Source organism: Thalassophryne amazonica, chromosome 5 (genome assembly GCF_902500255.1).
Source record: "Thalassophryne amazonica chromosome 5, fThaAma1.1, whole genome shotgun sequence".
NCBI lineage: Eukaryota > Metazoa > Chordata > Actinopteri > Batrachoidiformes > Batrachoididae > Thalassophryne > Thalassophryne amazonica.
The window spans coordinates 41,212,012-41,231,517 of record NC_047107.1 but is presented as its reverse complement, the minus strand read 5'-3'; the positions used below and the strand labels follow the sequence as shown (position 1 = coordinate 41,231,517).

The 19,506-nt window shown below is 40.1% G+C and overlaps 1 long non-coding RNA gene across 2 annotated transcripts; it reads right to left on the bottom strand.

Moving 5' to 3' along the window:
• Positions 1 to 4,551: 4,551 nt before the first annotated feature.
• LOC117510371 lies at positions 4,552 to 13,863 on the bottom strand. Of its 2 annotated transcripts, none has more exons than XR_004560701.1 (4): positions 13,466 to 13,863; positions 8,737 to 9,038; positions 5,621 to 5,806; positions 4,552 to 5,535 (listed from the first exon to the last, which is right to left on the bottom strand). It is a non-coding gene; the product is annotated as an uncharacterized LOC117510371 (long non-coding RNA). The 2 variants fall into 2 exon arrangements; XR_004560702.1 differs by lacking the exon at positions 13,466 to 13,863 and adding an exon at positions 9,340 to 9,834.
• Between the last annotated feature and the right edge of the window lie 5,643 nt (positions 13,864 to 19,506).

Sequence of the window (19,506 nt, the reverse complement as noted above, 5' to 3'; positions counted from 1 at the left end):
ATGTTAACTCTGAGAGGTCAACAGTAGTTTTTCTGTTATGCATAAAGTGCATCCGGAAAGTATTTACAGCACTTTACTTTTTCTACATTTTCTTATGTTACAGCCTTATTCCAAAATGGATGAAATGTATTTATTTTGCACAAACGTCTACACACAATACCCCATAATGACAATGTGAAAAAAAAATTTCTGAAATTTTTGCAAATTTATTAAAAAAATTTAAAAAAATAGAACAAAGAAAGCACATGTACGTAAATATTCACAGCCTTTGCCATGAAGCTCAAAATTGAGCTCAGGTGTATCCTGTTTCCACTGATCTTCCTTGAGATGTTTCTACAGCTTAACTGGAGTCCACCTGGGGTAAATTCAGTTGATTGGACATGATTTGGAAAGGCACACACCTGTCTACATATAACATCCAACAGTTGACAGTGCATGTCAGTGCACAAACCAAACATGAAGTCAAAGGAATTGTCTCTAGACCTCTGAGACAGGATTGTCTCAAGGCACAAATCTTGGGAAGGGTGCAGAAATATTTCTGATGCTTTGAAGGTCCCAATAAGCACAGTGGCTTCTGTCAGCCGTAGATGGAAGAAGGTTGTCAGTGACACAGTTGTAAAAGGACTTTTGCCTCTGTACACCACTGCATTTGAAAGCTGAAGTTGAAATGACACATCCAGATGCAAGCATTGGCATTCAGCTTTAATTAAAAGGGTTACCCAAAAAAGTCAGGATCGATACATGACCCTTTGCAATCCACTAAATGTGCCTTAGACTCGGGATGGGAATCAAGAATCTTTGTTTCAAAATGTTTCGAATCATATGCATCACGTATTTTCAATGTTCTGGTGTTGCAGACCGAACAGTCCCCCCTAAAATTTGGTCCGCCCTGCCTCCACTGCACATGCGTCATTTCAGAGCTCAGCAGCTTGTCTGAGATGGAGTCTCTTCACCCAAAGCGATCAAATGGATTAATGTGAATATTAACTATCAGATGACAAGGTAAAACCTCTTAAATCATTCTAAAGTCAGTCTGAAGCAGAAACGAGGCGATACTCTGTGACGCTTTGAAATGATCGACATGCAATGAACGAATCAGCTAGCAGCTCGTGTAGCTGTGGCGACTTTCATTGCTTCCTCCATCTTTAATGATGAAATAATGCTGAATTTATGTGTAAATGATTGTTGTACAAAAGCTTCAGATATCTGTCGCTGAGAGAGATGATGACTGGAGTGCAGTTTGAAGCAGAAAACAAGGTGATAATCAGTGAACCGCTGATAATGACACGTGATCATTCGGTCGGCGACACTGGAATGTTTTTCTGACAGTTCCACATTGAAAGGCCATGTCATGACAGTAAACTCTGCATCTGGCAACCAGAAAAACAGCTGCATTGACACTGAAAACCTCTGTAGGCTTTCATTTTTCCACACAGAAAATTGATTAGGAATTCATAAAGGAATCAAAGCAGAACCAATTGTGGTATTAATATCCAATCCAATCCACTCCAATCCAATCCACTTTATTTATAAAGCACATTTAAACAGACCCGAGTCTCCAAAGTGCTGCACAACAAAAGCATAGACACGGAAAATAGCAATAATAACAATAAAATAGATAAGATAAAATAATACATAAATAGATAAAACCATGATAAAAAAAATTAATTTCAATAAAATAAAATTAAAATAAGACACAAGGACCGTACAACTCACGCGGTGTTAAAAGCCAAGGAATAAAAATGGGCCTTAAGACGGGACTTAAAACACTCCACAGTGGGAGCAAATCGGACATGTAGGGGCAGAGCGTTCCAGAGTCTGGGACCGACCACGGAGAAGGCTCTGTCCCCTCGAGTTTTAAGTCTCGTCCTAGGCACCATGAGCTGGGACTGGCCCTCGGACCTCAGAGCTCGTGCTGGAGTGTAGACCTGAAGGCAGTTGATGATATATTGTGGGACCAGTCCATTCAGAGCTTTAAAAACAAACAAAAGTATCTTAAAATCAATTCTGAAACGTACAGGGAGCCAGTGCAGAGAAGCCAAAATTGGGGTAATATGCTCACGCTTTCTGGCCCCTGTTAAAAGTCGGGCCGCTGAATTCTGGACTAACTGCAGTCGGGAAAGTGCGTTATGGCTAATCCCCGAATAAAGTGCATTGCAGTAGTCTAAACGAGAAGAAATAAAAGCATGCATGACTTGTTCAAACAATTTAAAAGGGATAAAAGGTTTCGCTTTTGATAAAAGACGAAGGTAAAAAAAAAACTCAATTTTAAAACCGCGTTAACCTGTTTATCAAATTTAAGATCGCTGTCTATGGTGACACCAAGGCTGGTGACTTTGGGACGCACAAAACTTTGGAGAGGTCCCAAGTCAAAGCGGGAATTGCCAAACAGAATTATCTCAGTTTTTCCCTTGTTAAGTTTTAAATAATTCTGTGCTAACCAAGCCTTGACATCACCGAGACAGTCGAGATCAATAAAATCTTATTAATTCCCATCCCTATTCTGGACATTATCAATCATTAAGAAATACAAAGAGAATTTAAGCTGTATAACAGATGACACAACAGACAAAAAGTGCACAATGCAGAGTTTCTCCAGTCACATCCACAAAAGCCTGTGACGGTGTCTTGGTGGCTTCCTTCACTCATCTTCTCAAGCGTTCACTCAGTTTTTCAGAACTGCCTCCTTGACACAGATTTACCATACAGTACCACAGTGTTTGTATTTCTTAATGATTGATATAAACAAAGTTCAAACATGATCAGTGGCTTGGAAATGACCTTGTATCCATCCCCTGACTTGTCAAAGGGAAAACATGATGTAAAATTTGTTTTCACAGTAATCCTTATGTACTGTACCGTACCATTTGAGTGCCCCCTTTGAGCATCCACCCACCCCATTTTTAAATGAAAGTAGCTTAAACGTTCACCCTAAATTAAATTAATTTTGTAACTGCAACACATTGTACAAAGCAAAAAATGAGTTTTCACATTTTTCTCGTTGCTTCCACGTCTTACCTGTGATGACATCATCACTGTGAGTTGGTCTTCCCTGAGTTTTGAAAATATTCCAGGTAACCTGCCACAACTTTTGTTTTGCATGGGGTGTTTTTTAAATTCATTAATTATTTTACATGTGTACATGCTGATTTTTAAAATCCATACACAGTAAATTTTGCTGAGTAAAATATACTTCGCCGGGATAACATTTGGTCCCAGTCTAAATACAGTAAAAAAAAACATTCTATTATAGAGTGAAATCAGCTCTACTGTCTTGTCAAATCAATCTTTTCTACTCCAATAACTTGATTTTATACTGTGATAAAGTTGATTTAGCACTGTGATAGAGTATATTTTACTCTGCAAAAATGACTGTATAGTAGTTACATGAAAATGACAACAACTTGAGAGTTTGCAGAACAAGAGTTGTGCAGAAGGCAGAATGGACATGGCACCGTCCGACACTAAACGGGTGAGGTACTTGAGATGAAATAGGACATTTTATTGAAATAGGGGTGGGCATTATGATGAATGTTGGCCCTGTGCATCTGCCCACCTCTTTTTTAGGCAGAACTTTGCACAGAACGTCCTGGGTTTTCCAACACACAGACACCATATATTTAGTTTGCCCGATTGCTTAAAGCCTCTGACAGAGGGGGAACTTTGTATAAAATTGACTGTAATTCCTTCATGGTTAATGTTTTCCTGCATCGTTAATAATATTTTTTTTTTATTATTGAACCCTTTGAATTAAAGCTGAAAGCCTGCACTTCAATCCTATCTTATTTCATTTCATCTCCATTGTGGTGATATACTGAGACAAAATTACAAAAAAAAAAGTCATTGTCCAACTACTTATGAACCTGAATGTAAGTTACCTCATTGATGTACGTTGATGTGCAAGCACTTCAACATACCAAAGAGAGAACGCAAGGGACGGACGACGGATGTAAGATATAAGAATGGAGGTGTAGTACCAGAGAATGTTACAAAGAGAAATGATAGAAAAGGACAGTATCATGTTGAGATTACCTAATCCTCTGTCTGGGAGCAATGTTTGAAGGCACTGGTGGTGTAAGACATAAGGGGGCTTTGTGGAGGTTTACCCAGGAGACTTGAGCTTAAATGAGGGATCTTGTTGAGCACCAGGTGACCAGTCCCCTTTTTGTTTAGCATAACCTCAGTCTGTGGCTTTGTAAACACTGTTAAATTGATTGCAAAGAGCTGATGAGATTTCCCTGCAGTCTGGGTCATTATTGCATTGTGCAGCAGCTCTAATTCACTCTTGACAAAACCATCTATGGATTACCACTCGTGTTTACGCTGTGTTTAATGTAAAGGACTGTGTTTTCTGCCTGAAGTTAATACATGTCTGGTTAAATCTGTCAGGTTATGTGTGAATAAGATGAGGTGATTTTAAAAAAATAAAATAAAATGTGTTGAAAGAAATTTCATGCTTGTGCAATATTTTTAGGACTGGGCAATTCTATGGTAATGGAATTACAATGCCAGTGAAATCTGACCCTATTTTAGATTACCATTAAAAATTCGCTCTGATTGTAACCGTGTTACTATATTGTCCTACCGATTGCCATGCACAGTCGGCTGAATTTCAGCCATGTATGATATCTGATCCTGAAAACCCTGCAGGGTAGCCACAGCAGATCAACAATGGATTAATGGATCTGGATCTGCTCATAAATCTCTGCAGGATTGGAAAGCGTTTGAGGACAGTCAGCCTGTAGTGGCGCGCTTAATGTTACAGGCAGTTTGGGTTTCCCATCGTTCAAACCAATGACAGGGTAGTAAAGACGTGCAGCATCTTATGTCTGTGTTAAATCAACGAGTGTCAGGAGTGCTGGATTGCATTGCTGAAAGCTGCGTTTACGCTGATTCATTGTACGGATTTGTTTCTAAATAACTCCCTGACCATTGCTTTTCTATGGCAACGTACAGTAGAAACATTTGGAGTGTGTTGGTGAGTGAGGAAAAAAAGATGTGTGGAGCAGACATGTCCTAATTCACCGGTGTCAGTGCAACCCTTCAACCTTAGTGCGGTAAGGCTTTGCCATAGATCACGGTGTTTAACAGTTCGCTGTTCCTGCAGGTGTGTAGGGAATGGAAGTAACTGCTTCCATTACAGAAGAGAATGGCCCAACTCCCACAGCCCCCTCCAGACAGCGCTGTCATTACCCATCCATTGTGAGGCCTGAGAGGGAGCTGTAAGTACGGCAGACTTATGGCTTTGTTAGAGTCACTGGATGGTCTCCTCTGGCTCAGCGCTGGATGTGGAGGGACGGCGGTCAGAAGGATAGCCAGGGTGATGGAGATGGAGAATAAGTCGAACGCGCCGTGACACACCACCGCCACCCTACCGCCTGGTGTGCTTGTGAGTTGAGTGCAAGGCGAAGAGTGGGAAGGGTTATTTGCTGCTATTTTTACAAGAAACGGGTTGATTTGTCTTAGGCCATTACCGTCTATTACAGCCGCGAGTCTTGGGGAAAAGGTGGGAAGCGGCAGACGCTGGCATTCTGCCTAAAGAGAAATCAATGAAACAAATTAATCCTTCGCAGGCTGCAGTGACACAGTAATCCATCATTCAGAGGGTGCTTTTACACACCAAATCAGGGAGTGAGGCGGAGAGGTGGCGGGGAATGGGGGTCGTGGTGGATGAGGAGGGGTGGTGGAGACTGGGACCAAGGCCCTGAGGGACGAGGGCAGACATCCACGCTCCAGTAACGCTGTGGTAACGGTGGGTAGCGGCAGGGACTGAAGTGGCTCAGAGTCTTTCCTTTACATCCTTTAGCTGGAGGAGGAGGAGGAGGATGTAAACACAATCAGCTGAACTGCTTCATGGACATGGCCATGATTACACACCCACATATTTTCTCTGTTTCCTGTCTTCACCAAGCTGATGTTTGGAGCACAATGGGAGGCTTTATCATTTATTTAAGTGGACACACCAGCAACCAGCTGACATTAATGCATGGACATAAATGAGATGAGAAAGACGGTGAGAAAACAAGAGAGGTAAAGCTAGACATGAGATGAATCACAAAGAGGCTGTGAAGAAATGTAAATATTGAAATCGTAGATTCCTTTTTTTTTTTAACCAAGCAGCCGCACAACTTCACTGTATGACAATGTTAAAGCTCTTACAATCCGTGATGTCACAATCTTTTGTATTACACATCATCAAATTATGCAAAGCATCCAATTACGCTCTTCTGAGATGCTTTCATTGGGTTAAAAATTGTCACCAATAGGTGGCGCATGCACCCATTTCACTCCCACCCTGTCATTGCTATGGCCGACACCTGGTTCCGATAGCTCTGTTCTCTGATAGTAGCATGTGGCAGATGATAAAGTGGATATTCCATTATTTTCAATGAAAGAATGATCAAAAATTATTCCACCACTGGCTGTGAGAGCTGCAGGTACACAGTGTGGTAGTACAAGCAGTTAAATGCTAAAAATTTACTTTTTCCGCTTGCTGTAATGACGAGGACAAAAAGTAATTACAGACAATATAAGTGTATTATTACTGTGTGTTGGGTCTCAGAATGTCTGTTGAAAAACACCATTAATGCAGGGGGAGGGGGGTCTGTTTCATTCTTTTCCTGCATTCAGTGAGAGAGTTGCGTCACTGCACAGACAAGTGTTTGTCCGAACTTGTGGTAAGAAACCTGTCATTTCCTACTTCCTTCTATGGAGAAATGGAGGTATCACCCCTTTATTTCTCTAGGTGTGACTCTGTAAGGTTGCATGCACACCACAGGTTTTGATCCATTATGCATCCATCTTCAGATTCAACTGGCAGAGTATTTCATTAGCAGAGGGTTTGTTTCCTTGTTGATTTGGTCATTTCTCCTTAATATCTGTGCTTGTTCCATGGATGAGTAGTCTACGTATATGGTTTCTTTTTTGTATGTTTTGTGTGTACTGTGCTGTGTACATACAGTACAAGTCCAGCTCGGAACAACAGGGATCAAAGAGTGGTGGCTGTGTGGCGACACAGGATGATGAGGGAAAAACTGATGAATCATGGAAAATGCTACCTGATTTTCCACTCAGATGCATACCAGAAACCATATCTGTCAAAAATAGACTTGGCATGTATTCTCTGCTGCTTCAGGGAGGAGCCTGAAACCCACCACAGCACTGCTGGTGGAATCAGAAGCATTGTCTAAAATGGTCGTAATCAGCTCCAGCAGTCTCTCCTGGTGGAATTTAGAGGTTAGAAAATACTGATTGTGCCCTCCCAGAAATGAAAAGGAAGCTTGTCTCTCAGGGAAAATTACAGTTAACTACAGTAGTGGTTATTCTATATCTTGCATTGTTCCTCAAGGTTCAGTTCTGGGTACCATTCTGTTTTATTTCCTTATTCTTGTATGTATCTTCAAGATTTGTCTCATCACTTCTGTGCTGATGGGGTTTTTTTTTATTATATATTTCCTGTACACCCTATATAATGTCTAAAATATCAATAAACTATCCAAACTGGACATCAGATAGTTCCTTAAAGCTTAATGCAGATGAGTCTCATTCACAGTTGTGGAAAACCTTGTTTTTTTTTGGTTTGTTTGTTTGTTTGTTTCTCCTGTCAAACTTTCATCCATCCTTGACAAAATCTTCACTTTTGATGTTTTCGATGGCCATCTTAAATATGCAGCCCAGTCTCACGCTTTTTTTTTGTGCTCCTGTCATGAAATGAGTCACATTTTCGTCATGCAGTTTTTGATATTTTATTATTTCTAACCCTACCCTTTCTCCTAACCCTAACCATAACCCAACCCTCTCCCTTCCCCTAATCCTAACCCCACAGACGCCCCCCCTCCCCCCAACACACACACACACACACACACACACACACACACACACACATACATTTTGTGTTCCCATCACGAAAATGTGGCACTTTTCATGGCGGTATCATGAACTAATAGATTAATTTACTTTCTGTTATGGCATCACAAAATGGTATGATATTGGGTTGTAAAAAACATAACCAATCTCAGACATATACTATTATCTTAAACTGAAAAGGAAGACATCAAGTGTACTACTCTGGAATTCAGTTTAAGGTATTTGTATTTTTTTAGAGCTTTGCGTGGCCAGGTCCTCAGGTACATCTGTGAACTGACACCAGCAGAAGAACTCTAAGGTCACCCATCTGTTCTTCACGCAGGACTCCAAACAAAAGGGGGCGGAGCTTTTTGGTCTATGGCTCTAAAATGTTGGACCTCTCAATCTTTGGACTTCCACCAAAAGTTGCTCATTTCCCATCTTTTAAAATGTGCTTTTAACTATTTTTTTCTTGTCTTTGATTTGATTTGATTTGTAGAGTGCTTTTCTGACAGATTGTTCTTCAAAGGTGCTACATTCAATTTACACTCCATTTCAAAGCACACAGCAGCACCACTCACACCCAGATTTGCCGTGGCAATGACCCTGTCTTCCAATCAGAGCTCAGCTCTGTCCTGGTGATCTTGTGATCAGTGTGCATGTGAGGACACAGTCCAGGTCAAGACCATATGAAGCACTGTGCAGTCTGATCAATCACATAAATACAGATATGAGAATTCAGGTGACAGTTGTGGGTGGGGTGGGGGTGGGGGGATCAACACACATATTTCAAGATTGTTTGCTTTTATTTAAAAAAAAAATCTTCACTGTGTTTCATATCCTGTTCAAATGTTACATCATTATGAAAGCAAGTTTAAAAGCATTATCCACTCGGTGTGACGGCCTGCTCCGTCGGCTTTGTGGCACTGTGGCTTGCTCTGCTGATGTTCATCAAAGGTGACTGTTTTTGTTTTTACAGCAGTGACTCGTAACTGACGGAGGGCATTGATGCTCAGGAAGCCGAGGTCGTTTCATGAAAAGAAAAATGTTAATGCAGAAAAACAACAAGCAGGACTATTATTTGCACTTTCATTGTAATAGGGGGCAGCACTTACCTTAACCTCCATCCTGAAGAGGAATACCAATATCCCCGCTTTATTTATTTTGCCCCTAAAGACACAGGTGGCAGCATTCTGTGGGCAGGGAAAAAAAAACTGAGAAATTAGAGGGTGAGGCAACATATGAGAGGATGGGAGTGAGTGAGTGAGTGTGCTGAGAGGAGAGGGAAAGGGGACGGGTGGTGCAGAGGAAAGAAAGGGCAAAGGGATCCTGAGTGGTCAGCAAGGGGAGAAGGGGGAAGAAGATGGGGAAGGACAGGAAAAATGTGGGGATATATCAACAGAACAGATGGTGTAAGGGAGGCAGAGTGAGAAATGTTGCCGGAAATACTGTAGCCAGCAATGTGTGTTTAAAAAATATATATATAAAAAAAACCTGCAACATTTCTCATCTTTGACGTGGCTGTCGAGCTTCCCAAACACACAGTGAGGGAGGAAATATCCTAATTGTTTTACAAGTGGAGCCTCTTTTTCTTCATTCTGAAAATTTACCTAATGTTTAATTCTTAATTTGAAGGGATTTTGTTTTAAAATGTGTGTGTTCTCTGATTTGTCTCAGAGTGCTGAGAGGAGTGAAGGGGTGAGGAATGAAGGACATGAGGAGGAGGAGAAGCTTGCTGTGGAATGTTTGCAGTTCTTGCCAGCCATCTCATTTGTCAGGGCTTGACCTCATCTCTGGGGTCGAAGGTCAAAATGAACATCTGAGAGGAAACGGACTCGGCCATCGCACAAGTAAACAAACACGCGAGAGCGTCTCTGCACGCTCACGTATAATTCAAGCTTGTGCACAGTAAATGTTACATGATATCATTAAAATCCATCTTTGTTTCATTTGTTTTACTTATGTTGAGCTCAAGTTTTTAAAATGCCGCAGAGCTTCTTAAAAACTGTTACGATCTTTTCCCACAAGAAAAACTGGTTGGGAAAAGAAATCGCTCGTTGAAGCTCCAATATTAAAACTGAATCCCTTTGGCTTCCTGCTTTTTTTCACCCGGGGTCACCACAGGAGATCTGAGATGGAGCCGCATGTTGATTTGGCACAAGTTTTACACTGGATGCCCTTTCAGAGGCAACTCCACATAACATGGTGAGAGGACAGGGGTGATCTTCAACTCAGAACCTTTGGCTCTGAGAGGAAGCACACTGACTACTTGAAACTTCGTTATTGTTTTCTCAAAAATAAAGAATCACAAGGCGTGGCCAGAAAAAAATATTGTTTCTTGGGTGATTGGTAGAGATGTGGAGGGGGTCCCTACTGTCCCCTAGAAGTCAGCTTTGTTGTATTAGGAGCATTTTGAAACATTCAAATGCTTTCTGAAGCAATTGGTTCATTCAGTACTTCAAGTCATTTGAAACAGTGAAGCAGTAGTTAAATGGTTCAAGCTGTGTGCTTTTCCACTGTAACTGAAAACACGAACCATAACACACTCTACCAAGAGTGGTACTAGTTACAGTCGTTGGTTATGGGTTGCTTTCTCATCGGCTTCAGTAAACTTTGCAGCTATGACATGTTGTGATGTCACAGAACGTGATCTGTGACATCACAGGAAAGCTGCACTGAACACCTCATTACTAGGTTTGGTTTTTGCTGTACTGTTCTGCATCTGCATTCTTCCTCACACAAACCCATACTGGCCTCAATCTATTTAATGACGTTCACGCTGCATGTCTTCCTCTGGCCACATTATGTGAGACCAACACATCACAATCTTACAATTTTATAATAGCTCAGCCTATAACAAGGAAATACACGGCCAAAATGCTGAAGTGGTGACCAGTTCCCTGTGAAGTCGCCTATGGTGTCGACAAAATGACTGTGGCCAATCATTTGCAGCCAGTCAGCAATCAGGAGTGCAAAAGCCCTGAACCTGGTCTAGTTACGGGTTAGTATCGACCATAAACCAAAACTAAAACTAATAAAACCATGAGTTCCACTTACAGAAATATGCAGTGCTGTGGAGGAGGAAAAGAGCCACACGACAAATCACGTTTCACTTATTTCAAGGTTTTATTTGGTGATTTTTTCAGTTCAGAACACTGAATCATTTAATATATATATATATATATATATATATATATATATATATATATATATATATATATATATATATATATGTGTGTGTGTGTGTGTGTGTGTGTGTGTGTGTGTGTGTGTGTGTGTGTGTAGCATCATTTAATGCTTTGAGGATTTATAAATACTCATTTTCTGAAGTAACTGCTTCATTTTCCATTTTGATCTGTTCAAAACAGTGAACCATTTTCTGAAACAATTGCTTTATTAGGTATTTGAGCATTTCAAAAGAACTGATCACTTTCTAAAGTCGTTACTCCAATTTTATTTTTGTTTTGTTTTGTTACATGACAGTTTTTCTGATGCAGATGTTTCATTCATTGCTTTTTAGCATTTTAAAACACTGGGTCATTTAAAAACAATGCCTCAATTTTTTCAATTTCAATTTCAATTTATTTTCATTTATATAGTGCCAAATCACAACAAAGCTGCCTCAAGGCACTTCACAAAAGTAAGGTCTAACCTTACCAACCCCCAGAACAAGCACACAGGTGACAGTGGTAAAGAAAAACTCCCTCTGAGGAAGAAACCTCAAGCAGACCAGACTGAAAGGGGTGACCCTCTGCTTGGGCCATGCTACCAACACAAATTACAAAACAACTGTCAAAACAAATATAATTAGGAAATGCTGCCGGTGCACAGGACAGGAGGGTTTCAGGAACAGACATCACACCCATCTCTGGATGGAGCCGTACCTCAAACAGAGAGAAAAGAAAAAAACAGAATCAGGCATCATACAGTATAATTTCTCAGCATTAAGCAACAAGAAAAACAGAAGAAATACTAAGGTGATCGCCACCACTAGCCCTAAGCGTCACTAAAAGACCCAGAAGTTAGAAAAGTTCAGGCCACGGCAAGCTGTTTTCTAGTGAAATTAATTAAAAGAGTAAAAAGCTTAGTACTATACTATGCCAGTATGCTAGCCATACAAAAGGGAAAATAAGTGTGTCTTAAGTCTGGACTTGAAGGTTTCTACAGAATCTCTGTTTTTTTTTATGCAGGGAGATCATTCCACAGAACAGGGGCACGATAATAGAAAGCTCTGTGATCTGCAGAATTTTTATTCACCGTAGGGACACTAAATAATCCTGCACCTGAGAACGCAAAGCCGAGGTCAGTACAAAGGGTTTTATTAGGTCAGCTTGGTAGGGAGGTGCCAGTCCGTGAACAGTTTTCTAGGCTAGTAGCAGAACCTTAAAATGTGATGTCACAGGGACAGGAAGCCAGTGAAGAGATGCCAAAATGGGTGTAATGTGGTCAAACTTTGTGCTTCGTGTCAAAAGTCTGGCAGCAGCATTTTGAACCAATTGGAGACCCCTAATGCTGGACTCTGGTAAACCAGAAAATAGAACATTGCAGTAGTCCAATCTAGAAGAGACAAATGCATGAATCAGGGTCTCAGCCTCAGCCATAGACAGGATGGGACGAATCTTCGCTATATTTCGGACAGCTTCATGGTCATCTTCTGAGGTAATTGGTTAATTGAGCTTTTCCATCCTTTTGAGACAAACTGTGACTCCTTTTCTGAAGGAATTGTTTTACTTTGTATTTAAGCATCTCAAAACATTGACTTTTGTTAGTTAGTTTAAATGATTGATTATTTTTTAAAGCAAATGATTCATTTAGTGTTTCAAGCCTTTCCATGTTGTCATTTTTTTAAGCAATTGGTTAATTTGGTTCAAATGAGAAAAAGCCTTGTTTAGGTTATTTATATTTCAGGAGGGATTAAACCTAAAATCCACCCCTTAGCTACACCTTTGAAAACTGCACTATTGTCACCTGCGTTGGTAGCATGGCCCAAGCAGAGGGTCACCTCTTTGAGTCTGATCTGCTTGAGGTTTCTTCCTCAAATCATCAGAGGGAGTTTTTCCTTACCACTGTTGCCTGTGTACTTACTCTAGGGGTTGGTAAGGTTACACCTTACCTGTGTGAAGCGCCTTGAGGCAACTTTGTTGTGATTTGGCACTATATAAATGAAATAAATTGAAATTGAAATAAATTGAAATACACTGAAACTGCGACTCTCAGGAGATTCATAACCAACTAAACTGTTATTTTATCTTTAACACTTTTTCCAGCTTTCTGATGAAGCATAATGCTGTGATGCCAAGTATTTTAAGTATTCAAATACATGTATAAACTCAACATAAATGTCATATCATCGCCGTGTCAGGCCGTGAGCCACATGGTCACATCACATCCTGCTGTGTTTCCAAACACACAACAGAAACTCTATGACTAAAACCTCAACCAGAGCAAGCAAAATCTCCCTCAGATTTCAAATGAAGGTGATGATAAACCCGACGGCAGGTTTCAGTGACCACTATAACCACTGGACACTCGTGAGACACTATTTTACCTCACATAATGGCACCATTCCATCACATTACTTTCCTTATTCAGTTGCAGAAGCATATTAGCATGCACTTACCTGTGTGGCTGGTCCCTGGTGATCCTCTGCTGCAGGACACACTGCTGACGGCTGTTGTGTAAACTGCACGCCGTCCTCCCTCACTGTTAGACAGGTAACGGTGACATTCGTGGATCTGAGATGCATCTTAAATCTCACACCTTTGTCATTCTTTGGCTGGGGACATCAAACAGGTGCTATGAATAATTTAGCTTAAGAGTTTCACATTGATAAGGTCACAATCTGCCACGTCTGGACATTCAGGCCACCTTCACTTCACTGGTGTCTGCACACAAACACACACCTTTAGAATCAGAAATATACAAAGTCTCAAGTGGGTTTTTTTTTTTCTTTAAATGTCACTCATAATAGTGATTTTATACATGTTACACTTTTTCTAATGTAATGAGACTTTTGTCTTATAATATATATTTTCAATTTATTTCCCATGCATTTGTTATATTGATCAGTATTGTTGTTGTTGTTGTATCTGTACACATTTGCAGCACAAGTAGCTGCTCAATGTAAATATAAAGACATATTTTTCACTCCAAATGAAGCTGAGAATCATTTTGTGTTTTCTCTGCATCAGTGTGTTCAGTCTGGTGATGGTTCAGCTACACTACATTTCTAATTAAACTCCTGCTGTTTGTTGGTTATGGTGGGAAATTGTAATTTTTTAAAAAAAAAAAGTACATCTGATATGATGCAACTCATAAAAATACAGTTTGAAATTAAAAAAGAAGAAAAAGTTAATGGGAAAGCTTCAACTTGGAGATAATCACTGCCCAAAAAAAGCCATGGTTGTGGTGCTCTTTTACTCTCTCAGCTTTGGGTTTGTTTGTTGTTGGGTTTTGTATTTTCTCTCTCTCTCTCTCTCTCTCTCTCTCTCTCTCTCTCTCTCTCTCTCTCTATATATATATATATATATATATATATATATATATATATATATATATATATATATATGTATGTATAGGATGTGTTTTCCATCCATACAGCGGTGACAGTTGGTGAGCTGAGTCGTGTTTCTCTCTCTCTCTCTCTCTCTCTCTCTCTCTCTCTCTCTCTCTCTCTCTCTCTCTCTCTCTCTCTCTCTCTCTCTTAAATGGTTAACACTTCTTGTAAAATACTTTTGCACTTTTCCGTGTGCCGGGCTAATCTCACTCTTTTGTGACTGAGCTATATTTCTGCTGTGTGTTGTCGGATAATGTGAGGATGGGATGAAAGGTAATCTGCGTGCAGAATTCCTAAAGCTCCCTTATCCTTGTTGAATTTCTCAAGAATTCCACCTTTGCCCTGCGGTTTCCCTGAAATAAATTACTTTGAGGGCGAGATGCCTTCGAGCTCCTTCGTTTGAGTCCCGCTTATTTTACGCGTTAATAACGCAGTCAAACCGACATGAACTCTTTTAATTCACTTTATTCCTTAAGGCTACACTTTATTCCTTAAGGCTGTTTTTTTTTGGGGGTGGGGGGGGGGGGGGGGGGGGGGGGGGGGGGGGGGAGGGGGGGGGGGGGGGGGGGGGGGGGGGGGTTGGCAAACAGTTGGGGAATTAAAAAAATACTCATAATAATAAACGATTTTCTAAGCGTCCTAAAATGGTATGGAGATGATCCTGTCTGATCATAATTTTCAACATGATGCGTTTATAATCTTCGGTCTACGGCTACTAATAGTACTTTTTAAGTGATGGGAGTGCTGCAAAATTACAGTGTTTGCACTGTGCAAACGTGAGGGTTTGCGCGCTAATGGATTTATAATCTGCGTCTCTGGGACTATCCAAAGTAATTAGCACATAGGCTCCAAAGAAATGATGGTTACTGAGCAATAAAGCCATGACGCATAGCATAAAGTGACAGCCCTCCAACTTAACTCCAGCCTCCAGTGCAACTGGGGAAAGTCGCTTTGCGCAATTACAGGCTGTGACGCAAAAAAGGTGGGGGTGGGGGGGGGTGCAGAAAGCGATGTTCGTACGTCACATCTGCAGTATGAAGGATTCCGATTGACAAAATGAATAATACCCTAACAAACATTCTAAACATACCACTTAAGCCCTTTTCTGTCTTACAATAATTACCCTAAAATCACACAAGCATTTCCATTTTCTTTCATGCTGAATTTGTACTAAATAAGCCATAAAGATTTTCATGTTTTCTGGTGTTTGTTGTAATTTTAACATTGCAAACTTCTGTCTTGGTGACACTTAATGATCGTGAACACTGTTGCTTATAGCCTCTATTTCCCCTTTTTTTTCGGAAATGTTATTTCCATTAAGGGCAATGAGACTATGCCCATTAAAAGATGTTGATCCATGAAAAAAAAATGTAAAAAATCCATCAGATAACACAGCCCCCCCCCCCCCCCACACACACACACACACACACACACACACACTCAAGCGCGTAACGACGCACACGGACACACTCACATACACTATCACTTAGTTCAGACGCCATTCAAAAAAAAAAAAAAAAAAAACCTCAGACATAGAGTTGTATTTTTTCCAAAATTTAGATAAAATACATACATGGTTGCTCTGTCTCTTCTGTGCACATAAACCGTTTTTAAACTGTATTTCAAAGTTTCGCAATTTTAGCATATTAAGAAGTATGTGTTTTTTTTTCCTTTGTGTAAAATAACTTGCTTTTTTTAGTTATGCAAAAATATTTTATATTATATTTTATTAATTTTCATTATATATATATATATATATATATATAGTGTGTGTGTGTGTGTGTGTGTGTGTGTGTTTTGTATGTGCACATAACGTTTTTAAACTGTTTCACAATTTTAGAATATTAAGAAAAGTTACATGAACTGTCTGACTTTTTCCTTTGTGTAAAATAACTTGCTTTTTTAAGTTATGCAAACATATTTTGATTAATTTCCATGTTTTATATATAATCACAGGTTTAATTACAGTTTATATATTTTAACTTAATTGAAGCTATCAGCATGTAGTACATGCCCAAAACAAATTATCCAAAAGCTAATCTCCGAAAATGAAAAGTTTTGTTGAAAGAGCTCACCTGAAATGGGCTCAGACTGACATCTGTGCTAATGTTCCCAATTTTAAAATATGGTGAACAAATGTACAAAGAACATCCGCAGAAAGTGAAACTATATCAGCAGCACACAGTGAGACACTTTATTATTCTTAAATATAACTTTAGATGGGGGAGGGGGGGGGGACTGCCCCATCTTACAGATTTGTTTTGGAGGTTGTGAGCTGCGTCCTGTTACGCACGGTGTCCAGTCTTATCCAAACAAACAGAACCCCGCGTGGACACACGTCCACGGTTATTCCCACCCGCTTCATTTAACTGCTGTTGACTGACTTTTAATTTCTGGAGGAAGTGGTTCAGGTGAGTGCCTGTGGCCTCCAGCCTGTCATTCCCTGACTTAAACTCCCAGGGCGCGTTTGGAAAGGAGGCCCCCGAGAAAAGCAATGCAACTTTTGAAAGCAACAGAAAAATTCCTTGTGACTACAAGCGGGAAGTCGAAAGCAGAAAACATTACATCGGAAATATCTTCGACCGTTAAAGCGGCCTGGGATCTGCTCTTGTTTTCGTCTGTGTATGTGTGTGTTTTTGTGTGTGTGTGGGGGGGGGGGGGGGGGGTGCACTCATGACCTCAGTGGTTTACAAAAGTGTTTTTGGCGTTTATTAGTTTCAGTCACGTCATCCTACATAAAACTTATTTTCCAGGTATTTATCCTCTGACCTCTCATTATTTCTACACAAATTTATTTACCAAAAAAAAAAAAAGATGCCTTAAAGAAAACATTAGTGCTCAGACATAATGATTTGTGGATAAACTGATTTTAATCAGTAAGTCAGGTGCAATATAATAATTCTAACATTATAGACGATGCTGATAAACAATTGTAGTTCGTTTTTTATTTAATAAATACATTAGAATGTGTAAAATGATCAATTATCCCTTAATGATTATGTAATTATTATCAATAACTTGGGTTGGTTCAAATAGGGAAATGTGCAATAAAATGGGCATCACTGCATAAAATTGCTAATTAGCACAATCATGCATCCATAAAAGGATTAAGTTGAATTGTACTTTATGGGGTATTTTTATAATTCAGTTTTATTTTGCAAAACGTTCTTCTGACCAAAACTGTCTTCAATTTAAACTGTTCTGCGAATAAAACACGTTGCATGCACACACTTAAAAAGTCTCGGCAACTTGTGGTTGTTTTCCTTTTTAAAAAAATAAAAATAAATAAACGGTGCACATGTGAGACGTTTATAGGTAATTCTCTGAAAACAGCATAAAAGATGGGTACCGGTTGGATCTGTGATCAGCCTTTAAATCCGGTGACACTATCGCCGAGACGAACAGCCTGTTATCGATCTTTTCATTATGTGTTCAAACTACAAATAGTCTCGCAGGTGAGATGCATTGCACGCGTAAGGAGACCAAAAAAAGCTCCCAGCAGAATGGAATAACATCAGAAGTACACATCATCCGCGAGCTGAGTGAGTACATAATGTAACGTTCACCTCCACGAACGTACAAAGTTATGACTTCAGGCTACACGGTGTGACACACGCGGTTTATTTTTAGTTTGTTCCAATAAGAGCCGTGCGTAAATCTGGTGCGTAAAATTTGGAAACAAAATAAACCGCGTACTTGCCTGGTCGGGTGGCCGCTTTCATCCAGGTGGAGAGCTGGTGCTGTTCTGATCACCGCCGCTGTGGCTGCGTCTTCTTTGAATGTCCTGCTGTCCACTTTCTTCTCCCGCTTTCTCCAGCTTTCTGTTAGAGCTGCTCCCATTCGCTGTCCCCCCTCACTCTCCTCTCTTCTCCCGCGGAGCCCCCTTTTCCAATCTGTGGAGTTAAATCTTAATGATACACTTGCAGAAAGAGGGAAAAAAATTTCTTTGTCCCATATAATCTTGTTGGTTTCACCTTTTCAAAGAGCCGGAGACGTGTCCGGGAAGCTTCAGTGGAGGGTCCGAGACGGACGGCAGAAAAAAAGAATGAAAGAAAGAAAAAGAAAAAAAAATCCCTTCTAAAGTTTTCCAAAGGGGGAACTTGTATATTTGCGCTCCGTTATATCTGCTAATATCTCAGTGGGATTTAACATTTTTACTTAATTGATTCGACTTTAATTAGAAGTATTTGGTGGATAAAACTCCGATGTATAGTGATTTAACTTGTTTTTTAGAGATTATTTCCGATTATCCACTTCTGCAAAATCAAATGCAGTTATGTATACATTATGTATATATTAATTGCTATATATTCTCCTGTGATGCTTTTGCTACATTCTGTGACTTCCAGGATTATTTTGAGGGGGGGGGGGGATATTTACAATAATGCATCAATTACATATTTGATTTTTACCTTAATTTTTAAAGTTTAAAAATTCATGCTTGATGACTTTGTGCATGCATTGATACGAGGTTGTAATTGTACATTGTACGCTAGATGGCAGCGCGATCCAGACATTTTTGAGTTGGAGAGTCAGACTGCAGAAACATTGATACAAAAAAAACAGGAATCCCCCCCCCCCCCATCCCCCCAGTGCAGATTCCCAGCAACTTCACATGATTTTTTAATTACTGTCGTTATTAAGACATAATCTAACACCGCTTTAGTGATTGTGATGACTCCAGCATCCACGTAATTACTGAAGATTCCTAATTCCGACGTCTAATTTTGGAGATTTTAAGCAGCGAGCACCACGTCCCGTTCGTAAAAGGCGTTTTTACGCATCACTCCTCGACTTATACTCCCATCCGTCCTTCAGTAAGATCGTTTCAAGTAAATTTTATAATCAGCGAGACGGTGCCGGTTATTTCCGATGATGTACCGCAATGCGCATGCCAAAGACAAAACAACGCGTGAATCCGCCGCGAGCCAATAATGACATCCGTTATTTTAAAATAACAATAATAAAGATGCCGGTCCAAAGCGAACCATTTTCAAACTTTGGACAATTTCAGAGCCGCAGTCCCGCTTTTCGTCGGTCGCGCGCGGTTATTTTTTTGTTTATTTGTCGTGCGTAAAAGCTTTGTCCCGCTTTGCCTGCACTCC